The following is a 27516-nucleotide window of genomic DNA, read 5'->3' on the forward strand; positions in this document are numbered from 1 at the left end:
TGATTTAACCATTTCTTCACTCCTTGATTCCTCTTCTTAAACATACAATTGTACTAAGACTCACTTAGAGGATCAATTGAGATATGGTTCTTAATCATTAAGACCTATCATAAAGCATAAAAGCTACTCTCCCTTCTTCTTAGAATGGAGAAACTTTTATCTTTCTGCCTACTTGATTCTTCTTATTCGTTTTGCTATTGATTTAAACCTTTTTTAATCAATTCCGAATTACACTTAATCTTATAAGTATAATCATATTTATTAAACTTTTAGTAAATCATGACGAATATCTTGTTACTCTTATGGTGGACTTGATCAACACACAACTTTGTGTACTCGATCTCCTAGTCCTTCACTTGACACTTTGTCAATGAATTAGTCTAATTTCCAAATATGAAATTTCTCATTCATCGTGCAACCAAGTTGCATGATTCCAAGTTTCTGTCCAATTGAACCTTGGGCGATGAGAAACTCTCCCTATTTGGTAAAATCTTTGACTTTTCCATAAACACCATAAATAAGAATCATATCCATTTTGTTGTAGAAATATGCAAACATCAATTTTCATAACGATTTCATTGCAAGGAAATAAACAAATAAATAAATAAGTCAAACCAAAATTTATTTTATTTATAAAAGCAGCGGAAAACATTTGTCCTTACAATGCAAAATCCATTGAAAACTATGTATTTCAAAAAGAAAAATTTTCTAACAACTCTATCATAACTATCTAAGCTCAAAATCTAATATTCAAGTCCATGCGATCAAGATCCATTTATTGTAATTAGATTCATCCTGCTCTTTCATCAAGCTTCCTTTCTTTTCACCGATCCTGCAAAACATTCAAATGTAATCTTATCACATCATGTATTAAGAATCAATGAATAGGAACTTAACGAAGTTAGATAGTGGATTTTTACCTGAAGCGCAGCCATACTCTTTGACTCTCCCATCTTCTGGACTCTTCAGGCTCCTTGGTCAGACTTGTATCCAACGCCCTTTCTTTTGGCAGCAAACGCAGGTCGGTTCTCCTAGAACGTCCTCGGAAGCATGGTCGGTTGACTTTCCCAACAAATACGCTCCATTGCTTCGCCAAATCATTTCTGATTCAGCAGCAATGAGCATGTAAGTTAGGTCAATGAGGTTTTCGTCATGATCCATCATATAATACTTTCTTTTGAACTCATTATACGATTTAGGAAGTGACTGCAAAACCCAATTCACAGCCAACTCATCCGGGAATGACACACCCAACATTATCAACCTATCAATGTGTGATTTCATTTCTAGAACGTGGGCACACACGAGTTTACCATCTTCATGTTTCATTTCCAATAGGGCTTTAGTGATATTGAACCTTTCAATTCTTCGATCTTGTGGGTTAGGGAGAACAATTGGAGGAGGTGGAGGAAGTGAAGCATGATTTCTTGTTCCTCGATCGAATTGTGGAATACCATCTTCATGTGGAATGCTTGTTCCACGGGATTTGGGAAGACCATAGTTGTCGAACTTTGACATCTACAAAACGGGAGAAAACGAATTCAAGTTAGTTGATTGATTGAGTCCTTAGTAAATCACCCAAATGAGATACTAAGGCTGGGACCCAACACAATATTCTACAACTCGGGAGAGGGATGCCGTAACCCAAATTGCAGAACATTTGAAGGTAATTGAATGACGATTCACTAATTTCCACCATGAAAAATGAAAAAGAAATTTAAGTTTTAAATCTATAAAAACTCCGATATCCTATGAGATTCATTGAACATTTCAATGGCATGTTTAAATATCGATATGCCCCTCTTGTTTGTGACTGTGATGCCGAGGATCACAAAGCGGGTGTGAATAACCATGCAAACTACATGGTGCCCCCACATGTTACAGTCACCTATTCGTTGTGCCGGTAAACCACGCACGCTCCACCGAACCATGACAAACATTGAGTCACCCTTTGCTACCTTTGCTTAGAACCATTTAGTGTGCCGGTAAACCACACACGCTCCACTAACGTCTTCGCAAGGGCACAAAGTGTAATTTCATGGAATTGCATCAATTCACTTTGCCTAAGTAACTAAGATTGGGAATTTGAAAACATTTAGCAACTTTTTTACTTCAATATACTTATAATGGAAGGTTCCGTCCTATCCTACCCGTTCGGCTAACGACCCTCCACTAGTCAAGAGTGCGGTGGGTAAGAGTGGATACCCATTCAATCGCCATTTTATAGGCAATTTCCTTAAACACCCCTTATAGACCAGCTTCGTGAATGAGGCCTACTAACGGTAAGACTGACTTTTACTCATACATATATATATATATATAATGTTAGACTTTTAATGTTATATATAGTATAGGGTATATTTTACACTTTTAAAATACTAGGTGGTCAAATTTAATAATTATACCTTTAATTCAATTAAATTGTAAACCAAAACCTTTATGGATTTATTAAACCTCTTTTAATTATACACCTTAATTAATTAATAAAACCATAAGGGTGTGATTTGAACTTTTTCAAAACAATACTAGGGTTTTAGAATTTAACATTCCTAATTAAACTTTTAATCAACTTTTAAATTCCAAAACTTGAGGGCAAGTTTTGAAACATTTCAAAACATTAGGGTTTAGAATTTAAATATACATCAAAATTAAACAATTAATCAAAATTTAAATTCCAAAACTTGAGGGCAAGTTTTGAAACCTTTTTCAAAACATTAGGGTTTCAACTATTTAAATTTCAAAACAACAAAACCTTTGAGGTTAAATTTAAACTATAAAACCTAAAGGGGAAAATGTGAAACTTTTCATAACACAATGATCAAATAACAAATAATCTAAATTAACAATTAATCACATAATTATCCATATTTGATTTATTTAATGATTTCTTGCAAAACAATTTATCAATTTAATCAAAATAATTAATCAATTATCACATAAAGAAACAAATATTTTATTAATTGATAAATATCTTCAATTAGATCAAGAATATACTCATATATATCAAAAAATCGGATTTATATTGATCTAATATGATAAGGCAAGTATCCTCAAGCAAAAACTGCAAGAAATCCCGGTTTTCCCTCCTTCTGACTAGCCGACTCGTCGAGTCAGGCATGGACTCGTCGAGTCAGCATGAACTCGGCGAGTTCATCTAGAGACTCGGCGAGTTCAGCAAGCAGAACCACAAAAAACAAATTTTTTCAACATACAAGGCATCAATACAATAGAAACCAATCTAGGCTCTGATACCACTGATGGGTTTTGGTGATAAGAACATCCTATGTGCTCATACAAACCCTAATGCTTGGATCTAGGTTTCTTTATTGTACATGCAAGTTATCCAAGACTATAAACCCTAATTCTAGCATACAAGTAATCATATTAACATAAGAATGGGTTTAAGATATTACCTTGATTGTTATATAGCAATAACAATCCCAATTCCTCCTTGTATTGGCTTTAGAAAGCTTAGAGTCACAAATGTCACTCCTCTAATGGTTCACAAACACCAAGAGCAAGAGGATGAAGAGGAGAGAGGATGGAGGCTTCCCTAAAACGTGTGAAACCCTAGAAGGATGCTTAGCCACGTTTTTGGGTCATGAGGGATCTATATATAGGAGGCTATTAGGGTTATCTAACAAGGAAACCCTAAATTGGATGCTTAAGCCCTAAGCAACCCATAGATCCCTTTCCTTAAAGCCTTGGACGATTTCTTCATGGGTTTCACCATAGAATTCGTCCACTCCTTAATATAAGGCAATCCATGGCCCAAATTGCAATTATCTTATAATTACAATTCCAATCCCTTAAGTTTAATTAATCTCTCTTAGTCACAAAACTAATTACAAATTAATTATTGACTAATATTAATTAAACAATATGATTTCTCTTTTAATATATTATTCTCATAATATATTAATAAATCATATTTAATCCTTTCTCTCCATAATTCATCCTATCAAGTTGCTTTGGTGAAGGCAACCCAAAAGGACCATGCACCATCGGGTCAAGTACGTACCAAAATAGTTATGGACTTAGACATTAATCCAACATTACTAAGATACATGCAAATTTGATTTCCAAGGTTCTTAACCTAACTAGCATGAGATGGGGAACTTTGAAACATAAAAGCTAGTAGAAGAACATACCTTTCTTGTTGCTTGGATTCCTTGAGAACCTTGTGAGCCTAGCACCTCAAGTGTGATGCCTCAAATGTTTCACACAACACCACAACTCTTGGAATAACTTTGAGAGAAGTACATTGTCACGCAAAATCGGCTAGCCCTCTTGTTCTACCCTTAGTAGTACCGATTTTGCTAGCCATCGGGGCCTTTTATAGTTGTGTCACAAGTAGGGTTACACATGTAAACCCTAATTGACATGACTTTTCATATTCCATGATCCATGGGTTTGTAAACTCCATGGAGCACCCTATGGGTTTTAGCCCAATTCAATAAACCATGGATCATTAGCCCACTATACAAGAATGGATGATTTACACAATCAACCCCATATATTTAATTAGTCTCCTTTTTTATCACCAAATTAATTCTAAATTAATTCTTTATCAAAACTAATTAAATAATATTATTAATATATTAGAACTTATAATATATTAATAAACCATAAGTGTCCTTTCTCTCATTTAGTCTATCCAAGTGTTGCAATGCCATACAACCCAAAATGGACCATGCTAACCGGGTCAAGTACATTCCATAAATAGTTATGAACTTAGACACCTAATCCAACAGTCTCCCACTTGGATAAGTTTAATAACTATAACTGCAAGAATGACTTCAGGAACCGATCAGCAATCGTAGCTCTTTCAAGGTCTCGCGGAACTGAGATGATGATGACACGCCATTTAAGATAAGTGATCATATAATCCTCTGTTCTAGATATCAACCGGACAAATACATGGAACAATGTCGTAATTATTGTCTAACAGATTGTTTCCCGATTTCTGATTTGTTTGACATAGAACTTAATCGAACACATCATTTAGTTCTGACCGGGCCCGGTACATAGGTCAACACAAAATCATCGAGGGGCCCAGATATCGCTTCTAATCCAAGAAGGAACATATAAACTTCGACTCATATGTTTGTTCTACTACTTGTTGAATCATACACAACGACACGTTTTATAACATTGAGTTACCAATGCGTTTTCGTACAATCAATGTATAACCAACTCATAGTCAACAACTCATATCTCTAGGTTTGAAGACTTATATGATATTACCGTCTCACAATTACTCGAGATAAATTCCATGAAGTGATATAAGTGAGCGTGAGTTGAATCCAATACTCATAACTTTTGAGCACTCATGAGTGTTGTAGCAACTCTTGCTATGTCCAACACCTTAGACATCTACAAGCCAACTTCATGACAGTCTTGATTCATATCTACTTCCAACATATGACCGACCTTGGAGAATTTGAATCATATGATATTGTTGGATTAATGTCTAAGTCCATAACTATATTTGGTATATACTTGACCCGACCCGACATGGTCCATTTGGGTTGCACTTCACCGACACAATTTATATGGATAGTCTTTTGAGAATAGTATATTTATGATTTATATTAATATATTATAAGTTCTAATATATTAATATGGACTCTTATATATATATGGAATGGGCCAAGTTCATTTAGGTTGGGATAAACTTTCATGGATAATCCATGGAGTGTTTAACCCATGGATCATATGAAATGAAAGGTCATGGGTTTAACCCTAGTCTCCACACTATATAAAGATGTCCTTGGTTGGTGAAATTGGCACTAGTGTGGGTACACTATGAGGGCTAGCCGATTTCACTAGAGAGAACCAAAGTATTCTTATTCTCAAAGTCTTCCAAGGTGTTTTGGTGATTTGTGATTCCACTTGAGGCTTCCACACTATTGGGGCTAAACTCTTAAAGCTTGAAGACATCAAGCTACACCAAAAGGTATGTCATCTAATTAGTCTTTGTAGTATAGTTGCTTGATAATATGTTAGTTAGGATTAAAGCCTTGGAAAGTTCTTATTTGCATGTATAATAGAGAAAACATAGATCCAAGGTTTATAGGGTTGCATGTACACCATAGGAGTGTTAGAATGCTCAAAACCCAACAGTGGTATCAGAGCCTAGGCTTGTTTTCTTGTTATACTTGCTTAAACTGCTTAAAAATCGAATTTTGGTGTTGTCTGCACAGAAGACTCGCCGAGTCCATAAATGGAATCGACGAGTCCAAGGCAAAATGCATCCAACTCGCCGAGTTTGTTCATGCACTCGACGAGTTGGACCCCCAGACAGCATATATTCAACTTTTTTTTGGCTGGAATTGGACTAGAAACATTACCCTAAGATGTTTTTGGACTTATAAACTTGTTTTTGATGTGGTAATGTTCATGCTAATCCAATTTCAAAGATGATTGTCAATAGATTCATGTTTTGTATTAGTTTAAAAGTTATGCTAATTACATGAAAAAGTTTGATGTGTATTATCTTTGTTCATATGAGTTGCTTAGATTAATATATAAGTTAATTGAATAGTTTTTTTCAATCCATTTTAACTAAAAGTTGATTCTAGAATGTGTTTGTGTAACTTGTCCTCAAGTTACATGAAAAGTCACATTTAAGTTCCTTAAAACTCATAAAAAAATGTCATAGGTTACAAAATGAAGAGTCTTGTTCTCATTAAATGGTTTTATGACTCCATAACTTGTCCTCAAGTTGTGGAGGTTCAAGAGTCTCTTCATTAAATAAAATATGTGTAACATTAGTTAATCTCATAAAGCTTCCATAAGTTATGAATTATGAAGAGTCAATTTCTTAATTAGTTTAAAGTCTTCCATAACTTGTCCTCAAGTTATGGAGCTTGAAGAGTTTTTTTAATTAAAACTACTTTAAATACATAAGTTATGGAATAGAAAAGTTTTGAAAGTTACAAAACTTGCCCTCAAGTTTTGGAATTTGAAAAGTTTTCTCTTATGAATACTTTAATTCCAAGTTTAGCCCTTAGAATTTTAAAAGTTAAAATTCAACCCTTATGCTTTATAATATTATAAGTTAATATATATATATATATATATATATATATATATATATATATATATATATATATATATATATATATATATATATATATATAAGAGCAAGTCAGTCTTACCGTTAGTAGGCCTCATTCACGAAGTCGGTCTATAAGGGGGGTATAAGGTTACTGCCTATAAAATGGCAGTTTAATGGGTGTCCACTCTCACCCACCGCTTCCTTGACTGGTGGAGGGTCGTTAGCCGAACGGGTAGGACAAAGACTATAAATTCTCCCTTCATTAAAAGTATTAATGATAAATAGTAAGTAACTAAACCTTTTATAAATACCCAATCTTAGTTACTTAGGAAAATGTGAATAAGGTGCTAATCCATGAAATTACACTTTGCACTTTGTTTAAATCGGTTAGTGGAGCGTGTGTGGTTAACCGGCACACTAACTCCCATGTACCATTCCCAAAGGATCCATATGGTTCTATTGCCAAAAAGGAAAGGGCATTGGTTGCAAAGCTGCCAAATTTACCTGAAAGATCATAAGGCTGGTAAAGTCAATAAGTTTGACTCTACTTCAGGTAAAGTCCACTATCAAACTCAATTAAGTCTCTATTATGAGATTCTTATTACATGATGTGACTGGCTCACATGTTGATGTTTTAAGAATCAAAGGAAAATGAAGGATACTTAAAGAAAGAGTATGTTGAATCTGACAGCGAAGATGGATTTCTATTGCTTGATTGAAGATCAGATTCTTGAGCTACTTCTTAGGAGTTATGATAGGTTGCTAGGAAACATGTAATAACATAGTTTTCATTTCAAGTTACATTGTAAGGAAAAAGTTTTTCCTGCATTTTAAAATAAATAAAAGTTTGTTTTACTTTATTTTTATCTCCTTACAATGACATTCATGAAAACTTGATGTTTGTATGTTTATAGCAATATTGGAAATATGAATTTGATTCTTTCATTTGTGGTAGTGTCTAAATTTACCAAATAAGGAAATATTCTCATCACCTAAGTTTAAGTTGGACCGAAACTTGGAATCATACAAGGTGTTGAGTGTGATGTGTGAAAATTTTCAATTTTGGAAAATTAAGACTAGTTCCGTGTTCACATGTATATGTGACTCAAGAGAAAGGACTAAGGGATCAAGAACACTTTCTTGTGCACTCGTTAAAGTACACCACAAAAGATGGATAAGACTATTCATCATGATTTAGTAAGGTTTAGTAAATATGATTATACTTAAAAGTTTAAGTATAATTCTGAAACATTGGAAAATTTCAATGTATGACAAAACGAATAAGAAGAATCAAATTAGGCAGAAGGATAAAAGTTTCTCAAATCTAAAAAGATGGGAGAGTACTTTAGTATCATGTCTCAAGATCATCTTAATGATTTTGAGACCTTATCACAATTCATCCTCTAAGTGCATTATGATAGTTAAGAAGAGGAGTTATGAATTGTTGAAGTAGTTAAATCAAGAAGATGATTCATACTTCGTTCCAAAAAAACAAGTCTTAGAGTTATACTCCAAGACTGTAAGTTGAGTGACATATCTTAAAGAAAGGTTTAAAACACTTGTCAAATGTAAGAGTAAAAGTGTCCTACTCTTGTACATTTTAAAATGGTAAGTTGTGATGTTTTGGATAAAACAAAGACCAACTTAGGCCAATTGTGTGAAGTGTTTGTCTTGATTAGAATCCACACTATCTCTTGAATATTTTTATTGTCAAGGAATGGTTATTGACAAAGAGAAGTCTAAAATCCCGGCTCTACTCGGCGAGTCGGGCCTACAACTCGCCGAGTTTAAGGCTAAAATGTAACTTACTTAGATAGGTCATACGTACCAGGAACCAGGTGTTACAATTTGTCATAATCACAAGACAAGGTTAGTGACAAATCCAAACTCATATAGACTGAACTTGTTCAATCTTAATTTCTTGCCACCTGGTAGCATAATGCCCACCATTGCTTCCGGGTTGTTATGCAAACAATTGAGAACTCATAGAACTCACAAGCATAATCAACTTTTAACTGGAATAGACACAGAAATAAGAATATGTCAACACGACATGTTACAAACCTCAAGTCGTGGGCTAGTTATTAACAAAACTCTTGATTAGTTCTTGAAACTGTTTCAGAATCTTTTAGACTCCCACTGTCCTCTTGACATATAAGACTTCTCTTTGTCAAGAACCATTCCTTGACAATACAAATATTCAAGAGCTAGTGCGGATTCTTATCAAGTTAAACACTTTTCACTATTGGTGTAACAACGTAAATTTTCAAACAAATTTTTCATTTAAAAATAAAGTACTTTCATTCAAAACAAGGCATAAAAATTTCAAGTGTCATGTCAAAATACAAATCATATGAATCCCAAGATCACCAAAACATCTATCAGTGCGTACAGATCATGCCGGCGCCTTCCCACGGTCCTCGCTAGTACCTGAAACACATACACAACAACTGTAAGCATAAATGCTTAGTGAGTTCCCCAAGATACGACTTACGCACATACGCCTTTCCAGGCCCTGACCTTCCGGTCCATGTGTCTCAGGGGACTTCCGTCCCTGCTGGGTAAACCTTCCGGTCCTACCTACGCCAACCTTACGGTTCCCAACACAACGCCTTCCGGCCCATAACATAATCGCCTTCCGGCCCTTAACATAATCGCCTTCCGGCCCTTAACATAATGCCTTCCGGCCCACATAACATACATAGCACATATAACAATCAACTTATCACATATAGCACAAATATCTCATATCATATCCGACCTTCCGGTCACACAGTCAAACCCTTCCGGGTACAGTATAGTGAGAAGACTCACCTTGTGAATATCGAAAGCTAGCAAATCCCGAAGTCTCTCGTGCTCGATCCGCCGAGCTACAATCCTCCTATAACATCATATGTCCCCAGTTAACACTTTATATCTCTAATGTTGACTATCCCCAAGAAGTCAACACAGGTCCACTCTGGTTAACGGTCAACGGTCAACTTTGACCGGACTCGGCGAGCGCTAGGGCGACTCGGCGAGTCTACACGTTCTCATCAATCCTCTAAGATTCCCTTTCTACACGTCGAGTATCCCCCTTGACTCGACGAGTTCCTCCTGGAAGAATCGTGGGGCCACCCCGACTCAACTCGCCGAGTCTGAAGAACAACTCGGCGAGTCCCAGTTAATCTTCAAGCTACTCGCCGAGTCTATTCATCGGACTCGGCGAGTCCATGCCATGCAACCGCTCAAACTGCTTTCTAAGGTCAGATCTGCTGCGACCATTCATAGGTCTGGCCTTCCTAGACTGGTTCATCACGTAAAGTCCTCATTTCGGTGCTCATAATACACCCCATGACTCATAATTTACATTTTTACCTAAGGCATAAGGATTCCAATCCAAAACCTCCATTGATTCCCGAAAAGCTCAGGCATGGGACATTCTGGACTTCCAAGGGTCCCAATACGGGGTTCCAATCGCTTGGGGGACTAAGGTAACACTCAATCTAGCCACAGAAGGGTTCAATAAACCCTAAATCCATATACACATCAACATAGAAGAATGCAACTCGAAATCTTACATGAATAACGTGCTCTGTGTCCCCAAATCCTCAGAATGTGGCTTCTCTTGTTGTTCCCTTAACCAAGCCTCCTCCTCCTTGCAAAATAATACTTCCAAAATCAATAATGGCCTTCTACCTTGCTCCAGATGCTCACAATCAAATTAGGGTTTCTCTCAGAGGACTAGGGTGAACAATGACGGCCATAAGGCCCCTTATATACGTCCCAAACTTGGACGGTTAGGGTTTCGCTAAACAGCGCGGACTCGCCGAGTCCATATCCGGACTCGTCGAGTCCAGTCGCGAACCCGCGACCAGATCCGCGATCCTACTCGGCGAGTCTGAGCTCCAACTCGCCGAGTCCCCTCTTAAAACACCCAAAATCATAAATATAACGATACCTGGAATTCCGGGCTGTTACAACTCTCCCCCACTAGGACTAGACTTCGCCCTCGAAGTCTCACTCTGAAAATAACTCCGGATGCTGCTCCCGCATCTCACACTCTGGCTCCCAGGTCATTTCCGATCCCTTCCGGAGCTGCCACTGAACTAACACCAGAGGTATTTCCTTATTCCTTAAAACCTTGATCTTCCGATCTCTGATGGCCACTGGTCTCTCGGCATAATTCAGGCTCGCATCCACCTGAATGTCCTCTAATGGAACCACTGCCGACTCATCGGCTATACACTTTCTCAATTGCGACACATGAAAAGTATCGTGGATTTGACTCAATTCCGTTGGCAACTCCAAACGGTAGGCCACCCGGCCTACCCTCGCAATCACACGAAAAGGCCCAATATACCGGGGCCCCAACTTGCCCCTCTTCCTGAATCAAATCACTCCTTTCCAAGGAGAGACCTTCAGGAGTACGAAGTCGCCGACCTGAAACTCAAGCTCGGACCGGCGTCTGTCTGCATAACTTTTCTGTCGGCTCTGGGCGGTCAATAACCTCTGTCTAACCTGCTGAATCTGCTCTGTCGTCTGAAGCACGATCTCTGTACTGCCCATCACTCTTTGTCCCACCTCTCCCCAGCAAATGGGGGTCCGACACCTCCTACCATACAACAGCTCGAAGGGTGGCATACCAATGCTCGAATGATGGCTGTTGTTGTAGGAAAACTCTGCCAAGGGTAAATACGCATCCCAGCTACCCCCGAAATCTAACACACACGCTCGAAGCATGTCCTCCAGCGTCTGAATCGTTCGCTCGCTCTGACCGTCTGTCTGGGGATGGTATGCGGTACTAAAATGCAATTTAGTACCCAGCTCCTCATGGAATTTCTTCCAGAATTTGGAAGTGAAGCGCACATCACGATCTTAAACAATCGAGATCGGCACCCCATGCCGAGATACCACTTCTCTCACATATATCTCCGCCAACTTCTCCGCTGAAGAACTCTCACTGATGGCAAGGAAGTAAGCGCTCTTCGTCAACCTATCCACAATCACCCAAATTGCATCGACTCCTCTGGCAGTCCTCGGCAATTTGGTGATGAAATCCATAGTGATCTGTTCCCACTTCCACTCGGGAACCTCCAATGGCTGCAACTTGCCATGCGGTCTCTGGTGCTCGGCCTTAACCCTACGGCAGGTCAAGCACCTCTCAACGAACCATGCGACGTCCCTCTTCATACAGGGCCACCAATACTCTTTCCTCAAATCCAAATACATCTTCGTAGCCCCGGGATGGATCGAGAATTTCGATCGATGAGCCTCTTTCATCAAAGTAATACGCATACCACCCACGAACGGTACCCAAATCCGACCCTGAAACATCATAAGCCCTCATCCATCCGTAACGAACTCTGAAACCACACCAACGACCCGCTCTCTCTTCTGCATCTCTGGTCGCACAGCCTCGGCCTGTGCCCCACGAATAGCATCCAATACTGGGGCTATCACAGTCAATCTCAAACATACATCTCGCAGTGGAGTGCTCTCCGCCCTGCGGCTCAATGCACCGGCTACCACATTAGCCTTGCCTGGGTGGTACAGGATCTCACAATCATAATCCTTGACCACATCCAACCACCTCCTCTGACGCATATTTAGGTTGGGCTGATCCATCAAATACTTCAAGCTCTTATGGTCCGTGTATATCGTACATCGAACCCCATACAAGTAGTGACGCCAAATCTTGAGAGCGAACACTACTGCCCCTAACTCCAAATCATGCGTGGGATATCTCGCCTCATGAGGCTTCAGCTGTCTCGACGCATAAGCTATCACATGACCCCTCTGCATCAACACTGCACCTAGCCCCGAAATCGATGCATCGCAATATACTACAAAATCCTCCATCCCTTCCGGGAGAGCTAATACCGGGGCTTCGCACAACCTTTGGCGAAGTGTCTCAAAGGAGGTCTGCTGCTCGGGTCCCCATGAGAATGCAACACCCTTACGGGTCAGTCTGGTGAGCGGCACTGCGATCTTGGAGAAATCCTTAATAAATCTCCGATAATACCCTGCCAACCCAAGGAAGCTCCTGATCTCAGAGGGTGACTTCGACACCTCCCAACTCATCACCACCTCAACCTTGGCCGGATCGACCAATATCCCTTCCTGATTAACAACATGTCCTAGGAATTGGACCTCCCGCAACCAGAAGTCACACTTGGAGAACTTTGCATAAAGCTTCTCCGATCTTAAAACCCCAAGGACCTCCCTCAAATGTTCCTCATGCTGCTCTCTGGATCTCAAATACACCAGAATATCATCGATAAATACAATCACTGACCGATCCAACATCGGCCTGCATACCCTGTTCATGAGATCCATGAACACAGCCGGGGCATTGGTGAGCCCGAAAGGCATCACCACAAACTCATAATGCCCATATCGCGTCCTAAACGCTGTCTTCTGGACGTCCTCATTCCGCACCCTCACCTGATGGTACCCCGACCTCAGATCGATCTTGGAAAACCAAGATGCTCCCTGCAACTAATCGAATAAATCATCGATCCTCGGTAACGGGTAACGGTTCTTGACCGTCAACTTGTTCAACTCCCGGTAATCAATGCACATCCGGTGTGAACCATCCTTCTTCTTGACGAACAAAATAGGTGCTCCCCACGGCGAGCTGCTCGGCCGAATGAATCCCTTCCCCAGCAACTCCTGAAGCTGCGAGGACAACTCTTGCATCTCTGGAGGTGCAAGACGATAAGGCACCTTAGCGATAGGCGCGGCTCCTGGAACCAGATCGATACCAAACTCTACTTGCCTCACAGGAGGTACTCCCGGCAGCTCCTCGGGGAAAACATCTGGAAACTCACGCACCACTGGGACCTCCTCAACTGATCTCGGTCTCTCGGAAACCTCCCGCGTATCCATCACATACGCCACAAAACCCTTACAGCCCTGCTGTAGACACTGCCTCGCCCTAGCGGTCGAACAAAAAGTTGATCCCGAACGGGTACCCTCGCCGTACACCGAAAGAACTCCCCCACTAGGGTCTCGTATAGTCACCAGCTGACGCTCACAATCGATGACGGCGCCGAATCGGCTCAACCAGTCCATGCCCACAATGACACAGACATCACCCATCGCAATAGGAATCAGATCAATCGGAAACTCAACCCCGAAAATCTCTAACACACATCCCCGGAGAACCTTCGTGGCACAAATCACTCTCTCGTCAGCTATAGAAACTCTCAGAGGCCGACTCAACAACTCACGACTAACGCTGATATGCTGACTAAAAGCCAAAGATACAAAGGACCTACTCGCACCCGAGTCAAATAACACTAAAGCAGGCACGGAGTTCACAAGGAAAGTACCTACGCATATCATAACATAAGCATAACATCTCGACATCAAAATAAATACATGAAATAAGGCATACCTGCCACAACATCGGGTGCAGCGCGGACCTCCTCCGCAGTCAGCTGAAAGGCTCTCCCATGAGCCCTCGGGGCCTCGGCCTTCACCGGTCGAGTCTCAGTAGCCCTGGCAGTAGGTGCAGATCCCTGAAGAAGTTGAGGGCACTCGGCCTTCCGATGGCCTGTCTGGTTGCAATGAAAGCAAACCGTAAACCCCTTGGGGCAATCCCTAGCGATGTGCCCCTCCTTGCCACACTTGTAGCAAGCACCAGATCGACATGCCCCCTCATGACCCTTGCCGCACTTTCCGCAAGTGCGGCCCTTCGGACCTCCCGTCCTCGAATCGGCGGACTTAGTCCGCTTGGCTGCCGGCTGAGACTGAGCCGGCCCCCGGTCCACCCGCTGAGACTCGGCCTCCTCCCTGGCCTGGGTCTCCAACTCGATCTCGCGCTTTCTGGCATTCGCCTGAAGCTCAGCAAAGGTATGATAGGTGGAGTTTGACACAAACTCCCGGATATCCCTCCTCAAAACACCCAAGTACCGGCTCATCCGAGCCTGCTCTGTGGACACCAGCTCGGGGCAGAACATCGCCCTCTCATGAAACTTCCGCGTGATCACCGCAACCGAATCAGTACCCTGCTTGAGGGTCAAGAACTCCTGAACCAATCGTTCCCTCTCCACCGGGGGAACGTACTCGTCTCTGAACATAGAGGTAAACCCCTCCCATGTCACTGCTGAAACCTCTGCCAAAGTGAAGTTCGCCGTCACGAACTTCCACCAATCCTTCGCTCCCAGACGGAGCTGGTTCAAAGTGAACCGTACCCTCAGATGCTCCGGACATGAACAAGTGTAGAAGCACCCCTCAATATCAGCGATCCACCTCATCGCAACAATCGGATCCTGCGTCCCATCAAACTCCGGTGGCTTCGTGTTGCTGAACTCCCGAAACAGCAACGAGTCACCCCCCTGTGGCCTGGCAGCGGCCACAGCTGCGGTAGTTGCAGCCTCGGTCAATGCGGCGTACCGCTCATCAAAAGTCTCCATCAAGGTGGTCTTAATAGACCCAAACATCTCCGGAATCTCAGCCCGGATCGCTGCAGCCACCTCCTCATGAATCATCTGACGAATCTCCTCGTCACTCACCCCGCTCGTACTCACTCCGTGGCGTGGTCTAACCATGATGTCTCTGAAATACAATATAAAACTATCAGAGACTCCGTCGAGTATAATCGCACTCGATAACTCAACCCTACTCAGTCTCCGATATCTAGGGATTCTTACTTGGGTCTCCCACTGACCCGGTGTCTTCGGTAGTACGGGCCCAATACTACCGACCACACCGCATCAGCATTCATCCCAAGTCTTCCTCCCCAAACCCCGGATAGTGAGCACTCTACTGTTGTTATGCACTATCTACCCGCACGCTATCAAGGCATCTCATATCGGCAAACCTCCCTAGACTAAGGCATCACAAATCAGGCCACTCTAGTCCTATCATGAATACCTAGTCTTCTAGCATGCATAACAATTCATATCATATCTTATCTCTTAACATAACATTGTAAGGTATTTTGGGGATCTTTACCGTTCGGGCGCTGACTGATCGTACACACTGCTTCTTTCTTGTTTACCACAAAATTATTTATAAAAGTTTATGCCTTTATTTTAAAAGTTTTCCTCAAATCCTCGGTTTGAGTTCAGTTACGCCCGAAGGTGCACCCGAATCCCTCAAACCAAAGCTCTGATACCAATTTGTAACAACGTAAATTTTCAAACAAATTTTTCATTTAAAAATAAAGTACTTTCATTCAAAACAAGGCATAAACATTTCAAGTGTCATGTCAAAATACAAATCATATGAATCCCAAGATCACCAAAACATCTATCAGTGCGTACAGATCATGCCGGCGCCTTCCCACGGTCCTCGCTAGTACCTGAAACACATACACAACAACTGTAAGCATAAATGCTTAGTGAGTTCCCCAAGATACGACTTACGCACATACGCCTTTCCAGGCCCTGACCTTCCGGTCCATGTGTCTCAGGGGACTTCCGTCCCTGCTGGGTAAACCTTCCGGTCCTACCCACGCCAACCTTACGGTTCACAACACAACGCCTTCCGGCCCATAACATAATCGCCTTCCGGCCCTTAACATAATCGCCTTCCGGCCCTTAACATAATGCCTTCCGGCCCACATAACATACATAGCACATATAACAATCAACTTATCACATATAGCACAAATATCTCATATCATATCCGACCTTCCGGTCACACAGTCAAACCCTTCCGGGTACAGTATAGTGAGAAGACTCACCTTGTGAATATCGAAAGCTAGCAAATCCTGAAGTCTCTCGTGCTCAATCCGCCAAGCTACAATCCTCCTATAACATCATATGTCCCCAGTTAACACTTTATATCTCTAATGTTGACTATCCCCAAGAAGTCAACACAGGTCCACTATGGTCAACGGTCAACGGTCAACTTTGACCGGACTCGGCGAGCGCTAGGGCGACTCGGCGAGTCTACACGTTCTCATCAATCCTCTAAGATTCCCTTTCTACACGTCGATTATCCCCCTTGACTCGACGAGTTCCTCCTGGAAGAATCGCGGGGCCACCCCGACTCAACTCGCCGAGTCTGAAGAACAACTCGGCGAGTCCCAGTTAATCTTCAAGCTACTCGCCGAGTCTATTCATCGGACTCGGCGAGTCCATGCCATGCAACCGCTCAAACTGCTTTCTAAGGTCAGATCTGCTGCGACCATTCATAGGTCTGGCCTTCCTAGACTGGTTCATCACGTAAAGTCCTCATTTCGGTGCTCATAATACACCCCATGACTCATAATTTACATTTTTACCTAAGGCATAAGGATTCCAATCCAAAACCTCCATTGATTCCCGAAAAGCTCAGGCATGGGACATTCTGGACTTCCAAGGGTCCCAATACGGGGTTCCAATCGCTTGGGGGACTAAGGTAACACTCAATCTAGCCACAGAAGGGTTCAATAAACCCTAAATCCATATACACATCAACATAGAAGAATGCAACTCGAAATCTTACATGAATAACGTGCTCTGTATCCCCAAATCCTCAGAATGTGGCTTCTCTTGTTGTTCCCTTAACCAAGCCTCCTCCTCCTTGCAAAATAATACTTCCAAAATCAATAATGGCCTTCTACCTTGCTCCAGATGCTCACAATCAAATTAGGGTTTCTCTCAGAGGACTAGGGTGAACAATGACGGCCATAAGGCCCCTTATATACGTCCCAAACTTGGACGGTTAGGGTTTCGCTAAACAGCGCGGACTCGCCGAGTCCATATCCGGACTCGTCGAGTCCAGTCGCGAACCCGCGACCAGATCCGCGATCCTACTCGGCGAGTCTGAACTCCAACTCGCCGAGTCCCCTCTTAAAACACCCAAAATCATAAATATAACGATACCTGGAATTCCGGGCTGTTACAATTGGTCTTAGCTGGTCTTTGTTTTATCCAAAACATCACAACCTACCAATCTCAAATGTACAAGAATAGGAAACATCTTACTCTACATTTGACAAGTGTTATGAACTTTCTAAAGACTATGTCACTCAAGTTACAATCTTGGAGTATAACTCCAGGATTTGTTTTTAGAACGAAGTATGAATTATCTTTTGATTTAACCATTTCAACAATTCACGATTCCTCTCCTCAGGCAACAAACACACTAAGGTGTCCTTAGAGGATCAATTGTGATATGGTTCCATAATCACTAAGATAATCATAAAACAAAATACACAAGTACTCTCCCATCTCTTCAGATTGGAGAAACTTTTATCTTTCTGCCTTATTTGATTCTTCTTATTCATTCTACCATACATTGAAACTTTTCCAATGTTTCAGAATTACACTTAAACTCGTAAGCATAACCATATTTACTAAACTTTAGTAAATCATAACGAATAATCTTATCTACCTTTGTGGTGGACCTGACTAGTGCACATCTTAATGTACCCGATCCTTTAGTCCTTCGCTTGACTCACATGTGAATGTGAACAAGGAATTAGTCTTAATTTACCAAAGATGAAAATTCTCATTCATCACACAATACAACTTCCATGATTCCAAATTTCTATCCAACTGAAACTTGGGTGATGAGAATCTTTCCTTATTTGGTAAATTATGACACTGCCACTAATGAAAGAATCAAATCCATTTACCCATATTGCTTATCAATGGAAACATATAAGCAACAACCTTTTCACAAATGCCATTGTAAGGATACTTAAAATAAATAAAATCAAAACCATTTTCTTTTATTTTAAAACTTTACGGAAAACTTATCCTTACAACCCATATGGAAAACTTGTTGTTATCTATTCCTAATCATCATATCATAACTCTTAAGTAACAACTCAAAATTCTGATCACCAAACCATGCGATCGAAATCCATCTTCACGATCAGAATCAACATATACTTCCTTTAAGTTTCTTCACTCTTCTTTGATTCTTAAAACATCAACATGTGACCCAGTCACATCATGCAATAAGAATCTCAGAATAGAAACTTAATAAAGTTAGATAATGGACTTTACCTAAAGTAGAGTCAAACATTTGACTTTACTATCCTTATGGACTTTTAGGTAAATTTGGCAGCTTCGCAACCAATGCCCTTCCTTTGGCAACAGAAACATATGGACTCTTTGGAAACAGACTTAGCCTTTCTCTTTACAATTTGGTCAACCGAGTTGACTATGGCCAATCCCTTTCAATTGGGAAGAGAAAGGTTTTCTGGACTTCCAATGTTACCATTGTCAATGTCCATGGAAGTTTGGGAAGTTGATCTTCCAATTAAATTTTGCTTTACCAATGCTCCAAATCATTGCTGATTCAGCATCATCAAGCAAATAGGTAAGATCATTAAGGGTCACGTCGTGATCTGTCATCAGGTAGTGACTGAAGAACCAAGTCAACAGCCAGCTACCTCGAGACTTCGACACCCAACTCTCCCATCTTGTCAATATGGGACTTAATCTACAAGACCTAAGCACATATAGACTTTTTTTGCCAATAGGGATTGAGTGACTTAAAACTTATCAAGTCTCGAAACTTGTGGGATAGGGAGATTTATTGGAGGAGGTGGAGGAAGTGAAGTATGATTTCCAGTCCCACTAATGCACAACAAAGAGATTGATCTTTCACCTTGGTTGCCATTTGGGATATCATCTTCATTAGGAAGCTTGTTCCTAAAGATTTGGGAAGACCATAACTGTCTAAACTAGACATCTATAATGGGAGAAATTTAAGTTAGTTGATTTAAAGTCCTTAATATAACACCCAATATGAAATATTAAGGCTAGGTTCCAACAACCTATTTTTAACTGGAAGAGGGATGCCGTAATCCAAGTTATAAAATAGTTGAAGGTGGGTAAATGACGATTTACCAATTTCCACCATAAGAACGAAATATTTTATTATTAGGTTTTATTGGTTTTGAAACTCCTAGATCTTTTGAGATACATTGAACTTCAATGGCATGTTTAAATCTCTATTGTGCCCTCTCAAGTTTGTGACTGGGATGCCGAGGATCACAAACAAGGTGTGAATAACCATACAAATTGACTTGGTACCCTTAACTTTATCACCTAATCGATGTGCCGGTTAGCCACACAGCTCCACCGATCTATAATAAGGTCAAGTTACCCCTTGCCACACTTACTAGTTCTTGTTAGTGTGTCGGTTAACCACACACGCTCCACTAACGACTTGGTAAGGTACAAAGTGTAATTTTATGGGTTAGCACCAAATTCACATTTTCCTAAAGTAACTAAGATTAGGAATTATTAAGGTATAGTTACTTTATAATTTCATTATACTTTGAATGAGGATTAAGGTCCTATCCTACCTTTTTCGGCTAACGACCCTCCACCAGTCAAGGAAGCGGTGGGTGAGAGTGGACACCCATTAAATGCCATTTTATAGGCAGTAACCTTATACCCCCCTTATAGACCGACTTTGTGAATGAGACCTACTAATGGTAAGATTGACTTATTCTTATACATATCTATATAATTAAAATTATAATAATAGTATAAGGGTGTATTTTAAACATTTAAACTACTTTGTGGTTTAATCTATTAGTTAAACTATACTCTTAATTTAATTAAACTTAAACCATGTCTTTATGGAATTATTAACTCTTTTAATTAAACACTTTAATTAATTTAATGAAGTCCATAAAGTTTGAATTTTTTTAACTTTTAAAAAAAGATTTAATTTCGAATTAAAGTGTAAGACTTTACAAATTCCAAAACTTGATGGCAAGATTTGAAACTATTCCAAGTCTCTTCAATTTGTAACTTATGAGTTTTAATGGTTCATAAAAATGAAGACTCTTCATTTTATGAAACCTCTTTAGTTCTTTAATCACAATTTAAAGAAATGAATTTTGGTTATCCATAACTTGAGGACAAGTTATGGACACCATCATTGCCATTAAGATCATGAATTAATCAACCATGTAAGTTACAAACAATTCCTATGATCTTCTAAAACTCGTAAGAACAAATATTCATATCAACAATTTCAAGAATCATAAATAAACCATATAAAACTTGAAATTTTGATAATAACCATTTATTTGGATGAGAATAAACATTACCATAACATCAAAATCAAGTTTTAAGAACAAAAACACTTTCTGGTAATGATTCTAATCCAAAACATGCCAAAAACAATTTTTTTTTCACTGAACAGTCACCACCTCGTGGTAAAATTTACCACCTTGTAGTAAACTGGCAGATTCCAAAAAAACGATTTTCCTGCAAATTGCATCAAGTATACAGAAAACAATCCTAGGCTTTGATACTACTTGAAACGACCCAAAAATCACGACTAAAAAAAATTTCTTTTAAAACCTTACTAAAACTAGATTTATAAAAACATATCATAAGTTAAACGTAATTTTCGAGTATTAAATTCAAAACATAATATCATTATCAGAGTAAACATTCCCAGGTTGACTAATCTATGGTGTGTGCCATGCGATCACCCCGAGCTCTTCCCTCCACTACCGGAAGTACCTGAAAACAAAACTGAAAACCGTAAGCACGAAGCTTAGTGAGCTCCCCCAAACTACCACATACCATACGATAACACAATAACACATATTGGGCCTTGCCCACTGCATCGGGCCGAAGCCCGGAAACTGCATCGGACCAAAGTCCGGAACTGACTGGGACCTTGTCCCCTGCATCGGACCGAAGTCCGGAACTGGCTGCATCGGACCGAAGTCCGGAACTGGCTGCATCGGACCGAAGTCCGGAACTGACTGCATCGGACCGAAGTCCGGAACTGACTGGGACCGTGTCCCCTGCATCGGACCGAGGTCCGGGACCGACTGCACATAGCATAGCATATCATAACCATTTATACTACATACTGCGTCGGGCCGTGGCCCGGGACATAAACACATACACTTAGCACATAAAACGTGTCTGAACCACGAAGGCATCAAACATACGAACTACTACATTGGACCGAAGTCCGGAAACTACTATTAACTGACATAAACTCACATATACTGCATACTACGTCGGGCCGTAGCCCGGAACACATAACACATAATTCCTGCTTGAGCCACGAAGGCGTCAAACATACTAACTGCTGTATCATATCAACATCCGAAACTACTGCTAGCTAAACGGGCCGGCATTGTGGCCTTAGACCCGTTCCTACTGGAAGGAAACTCACCTGAACTGCTGAGCCCTGCTGATAAACCTCTGGCTGCTACTCGACAATCCCCCGAACCGCTGCTCCTCTAGCTCTCCGAGCTATCAATATACATATAACACTTAGTCCAACTGACCTCCAAAGGTTAACCAAGTCAACTCTAGACAAAGTCAACCTTCCAGGTCAACCCTACTCGCCGAGTCACCTCACTGACTCGCCGAGTTCATAAATCCAGAGTCCTTCCACTCGCGACTCTACTCGCCGAGTCAGCCCCTGACTCGCCGAGTTTACCGATTCCGATTCCTGTCCTGACCAACTCACTGAGTCCTGGCTCGACTCGCTGACTCGAGTCTTAACTCGAAGGGTTTGGGACCACTCGACCTGACTCGCCGAGTCTAAGAACAGACTCGCCGAGCACACGACAAACTTCATCCAACTCGACGAGTTGTTCATCCAACTCGCCGAGTTCATGCCCATCTTCATCCGACTCGACGAGCTGTTCATCCCACTCGTCGAGTTCCTCCTCATCTTCAAGCTACTCGCCGAGTCCACTCGAAGGACTCGTCGAGTCCCCTCGATTCTACATACATGCAGAGGACCTTTGAGTCATGCATGGACTCCAAACTGTAGATCCACTCTTTTAAGGTCTATTCCTTACGTAAAGTTGCAAACTTTACGTGTAGAGAAGGAGATATAAGCAAGACACGCCATTAACTAGGGTGTAAGGCCAAGGGACTTCAAAATCAACACAATGACTGATACTTTATGCTTCTCCAGGCCCTAAAACACTTGAATCTGAAGTAGCAACTCCATATCCGGCTTCTAACCCAAAATAATAACATTATGGCAAAAGAGCCCCAACAACCACACATAGATCTAGGTGCAAAAAGGGTCCAGGAACTAGTTTATTACCTCCAAGTGCTCAAAATGAACTCACAATCCCAGATCTATGGCTCCTTCTTGCTCCTCCAAGTTCCTTCTTCCTTTTTCCAAGCTTTAAAGCACCTTCCAAGGCTCAACTAGGAGATATGACGGCTAGGGTTTGGTGTTCTGGGGTAGAGAGGCAGTAGAGGAACCCTAGGAAGGAGAATGAGACGCTTAAATAGTCTCCAAGTCCCAGATTTAGGGTTTTCCTCGATCAGACCCAACTCGTCGAGTCTCCTTGGCCGACTCGCCGAGTCGGTCGCTTCCACCACAACCCGGATCCCGCTCGGACTCGCCGAGTCCCTCCTTGGACTCGCCGAGTCTCTTCTTAAAATTGAGGTCTTCTTTCTTTTCTTGACTTTCCAAACTTTGGGGTGTTACAACTCTCCCCCACTTAAACTAAACTTCGTCCTCGAAGTTTGCTATGATCAACTGCCTGCGAACTGCCTCCAACTCTTTGTCTGGGAAATCCCTCACTCTTTTGCCCATCACTCCGGCCACTCACAGTGCCGATCACTTCCGATAGAACATACTAAATCCTTTTCTTTCCCATAATCTCCTCAATGTTGCTTCTTCCGACTGAAAATCCTGCTGCCTCCCATCCGCCTACCGGATGTACTGAGACTACTCTGGTCTAACCAATCTCCCTATATCTGAGTTACCGGACTTCCACCGGTCACTACACTCCATCGCAACTCCTAGTCTCTTCCAGCGACTCCTAAAGACATTTCGATTATCTATAACTGTTCTACCCATCCTGCCGCTCATACTGAAACGATGCTGCTGGAACCAGCTTGCTTTTATCCCACCTGATTACTCATCTCCTACTTACTCGAGCCTTCCCTCCTGAATGAAAAGCTACCTGCCTAGCTATCCTTACAGATCATTTATACTCGGAAAAAGGCTCAACTGATCCTGCTGAGAGGGACTTGCCAATTCCAAATCAACCAACTATACCGTCAGCACTTGCATTCCCACGCAAAAACAATACTGACCCAGAACCCTGAAACCTTCCAAACACTGAACTGCCTGCAATACTGAACATGCCTGAAACACTAAACTGCCCGAAACGCTGAACCGACTGAGACGCTGAACGGCCTGAAACACTGAACTGACTGAAACACTGAGCTGCCTAAAACACTGAACTGACTGAAACACTGAGCTGCCTGAAACACTGAACTGACTGAAACACTGAGCTACCTGAAACACTGAACTCCAACCCAACTGTGGAGTCAAGGGACTCCTCACTTAGTCTCTTCCACGACTTCGGAACGAAATCTTCCTCTAGGACTAGTTTCCACTGGTTATCCTGTCACTGTGGCTCTAGCAACCTTCCGATCCAACCGATCGGGTCCATACGTCACATCCTGACATCATCAATTCCACGACTAACAACATGATGGTTCCCAGACTGACGGTAGTCCGCAACATACCCGAACCCTAACGGTCCACTGCTACTCTGATCTCATAACTGATGCGACGATCTATAGCCGAAATTGCTGACTTAGCCAATACTGATCCATTTGGGAAATCCGAAATCTATCCCGAGGATTCCCATATCCTCACTGCTACACCCGAACTGGTGGGTACAACTGCTTTCCCGCGTCTATCACGCGCTCATGCTACCTACCAATCTGATAAAAGGCTGCGACTACGCTCGCGGACTTACAACTCTCTAATACTATCTGGCTGCTAGTGGATGCTACGGCTACCCCCGCAGACTTACAACACCACTACTACTACCATCTGACTGCTAGTGAATGCTACGGCTACCCCCGCAGACTTACAACACTACTACTGCTATCGGACTGCTAGTGAATGCTACGGCTACCCCCGCAGACTTACAACACTACTACAGCTATCTGACTGCTAGTGAATGCTACGGCTACCCCCGCAGACTTACAACACTACTACTGCTATCTGACTGCTAGTGAATGCTACGGCTACCCCCGCAGACTTACAACACTACTACTGCTATCTGACTGCTAGTGAATGCTACGGCTACCCCCGCAGACTTACAACACTATTACTGCTATCTGACTGCTAGTGAATGCTACGGCTACCCCCGCAGACTTACAACACTACTACTATCTCGAGAACATCCTGACTATCCCTAGTCCTGCTAGTGATTCCTCATCCCGATTTCTCAAACCCGCTCCCAGTCTTGAATTACTGCATCATCCTCGACATCCTACATCCTTGAAATACTTAGCGCTTCGTCGAGGAACTCTTCGGCTTGGTTCCCAACCCAACCGGCCACTAATCCAGATACAAGAAGCTATTGTTGGGAAGTTTCCAAACTCCCAACTCCTGAATCCACGCAATCCTGCATGCTAACTCTGCCACTGGCTACTAATACGAAAACATCTCTTGTTACCCGCTCTCAGGATCTTCATTCCGACTCTCATGCGTCCGACAGGTGGTCCTCCAATCTTGGATTTCCAACCAGCTTCTAACCATCTCGATTACATGAACTAACTGCTGGGAAAAGTTCTCGAACTCCTAATTCTGAATTTCTCAATCCATCCATCACTGGGCTACTACCATTTCTTCTCAGAGGCTGCGCACTCATTCTGGGTCTACGTGTCTCTTATCCATGTATCCCCGGAGGGTTCTCCCCCACTTCGATCCTGCTTACCCCTTGCTGCTTCACACTCAAAAGAGATCCCGATCTTTGCTGCCCTTCTATAATCATTCCGCTAAGGAGCCCAAGCCTGCCATAGCTAGGGATCTAACCAATCCATCCCAACACTAACCACTCCGAACTCGCGAAACGAACCAAATCTCTTCCAACCATGCTATAGTTACCGCAACCTAGATAACCTGTTCTATTGGGGAACAACCGCTGACTATCAATCTAAAACCAAGGTATGCAAATGGCATATAACTCATTCACCAACAGGTAGCATAATACTCATAGATACATGCTTACTAACATCGATGCAATACCATAACCATAGAGTTACTACAAAAGAAGGAATTCAACATCATACCTGAGATCTAGTGCGGCTCGATCTTGACTTCCTGTGAAACGATGGGTGCCTGACCCTGAACTCTCTCCACCACCAAGACGGGACAGCGAGACCTGAAATGACCCGGCTGATGACAATGAAAACATCTCTGATCCTGCTTACAATCCCGATACACATGCCCCCTTTCCCCGCACTTGAAACACCTGAACTTGTGACAAGCAAACCCATGAGTCCCTCCACACTTACTACACACCTCTAGATCCTCTTGACCTTCAGCGCCCAAGTCAGCTGAGTAGGACTCCACACTTCTCCCCAATCTCCCTGCGGCACATGCTCGCTTCCTTTTTCCGAGTTGCCCAACCAAACCAATCTCCTGCTCCTGAGTGACCCCGACTACTCCATCAACCGCATGAAGAGCAGCTGGTTGCCCCTGGGACTTAACGGCCAAACGACTAGTGACCCGCTCAATGATGTTGGGTAACTCCTCACGAATGACTAGCGAAACCTCATTAGATACCCAATCATGCAAGGGTCTCTCTCGGAGGCAGGGTGCCCCACTCACTCCTGACCCCTGATGGCAGGAACTAGAAATAGGATCTCCCTCCTTGATGGATCCCTGAACTCCATAAGAACCGGGCTCTAGACGAGCCCCAAACTGCCCTGAAATTATCCCGGGCCTAAAGGCCTCAAGATGACTGTCCATAAGCTCCACGGTGGCCTCTCTAACTGAACCAAAAATCACTGGAGTCTGATCAATGATGCTGCGCGTAATCTCTGCAGAAATGAAATCCCTCATCTGATCATCAAGCTGCCCGGCTCTGAAGCCCGAGCCAGACCCCTCCTCGACACATGAACTGCTAACTGGTATCTCGCGCAACGTCACCATGCTGAAAATATAACAAAATCCTGATCAATTTACCTACTACTGCTGAGAAATTTCTCACTCACTACCCCATTCCTGGTTTCGTCTTGGCCCCTCTTGAATCGAGTACGGATCCTCTGCTTTCAGTAGTATGGGCCCCTACTACCTTCCACATCTATCCATACTTTCCTCAAGAGTTACCTCGACTCCACACAGTCCCCTTTACTCTTCTACTGATCTCTGCTACTCTCATCCTAGGCTTGCCCTAGGGAACCTCTGACTCTACCCAAACAGTCCTCAGCTGCTGAAGGCCTCCTTGTAATGCCAATTAGCCACCACCTGAATACCATCACATATAATGAGGCTCGGATAATCCTTCGAGTAAAAGTCTCGTCCCTACAACGGTTGGACTCAGACGAGAGCTGCGCAGTAGGGCCAATTCCAGCACTCTGAGATTATCCAACCCTGATCACATGTGATGTGACGTATTCACCTAATGGCTAACTCCCATCACTCAGAGTCCCACAAAGCACAAAGCAAGCAGCATTCGGATAAAGGAAACATACTCAGGCAAAACAATTATCATAACAAGAAACTGTACTAGCATACAATGCTAGGCTCATGCT

Source organism: Lactuca sativa, chromosome 5 (genome assembly GCF_002870075.4).
Source record: "Lactuca sativa cultivar Salinas chromosome 5, Lsat_Salinas_v11, whole genome shotgun sequence".
Taxonomy (NCBI): Eukaryota; Viridiplantae; Streptophyta; class Magnoliopsida; order Asterales; family Asteraceae; genus Lactuca; species Lactuca sativa.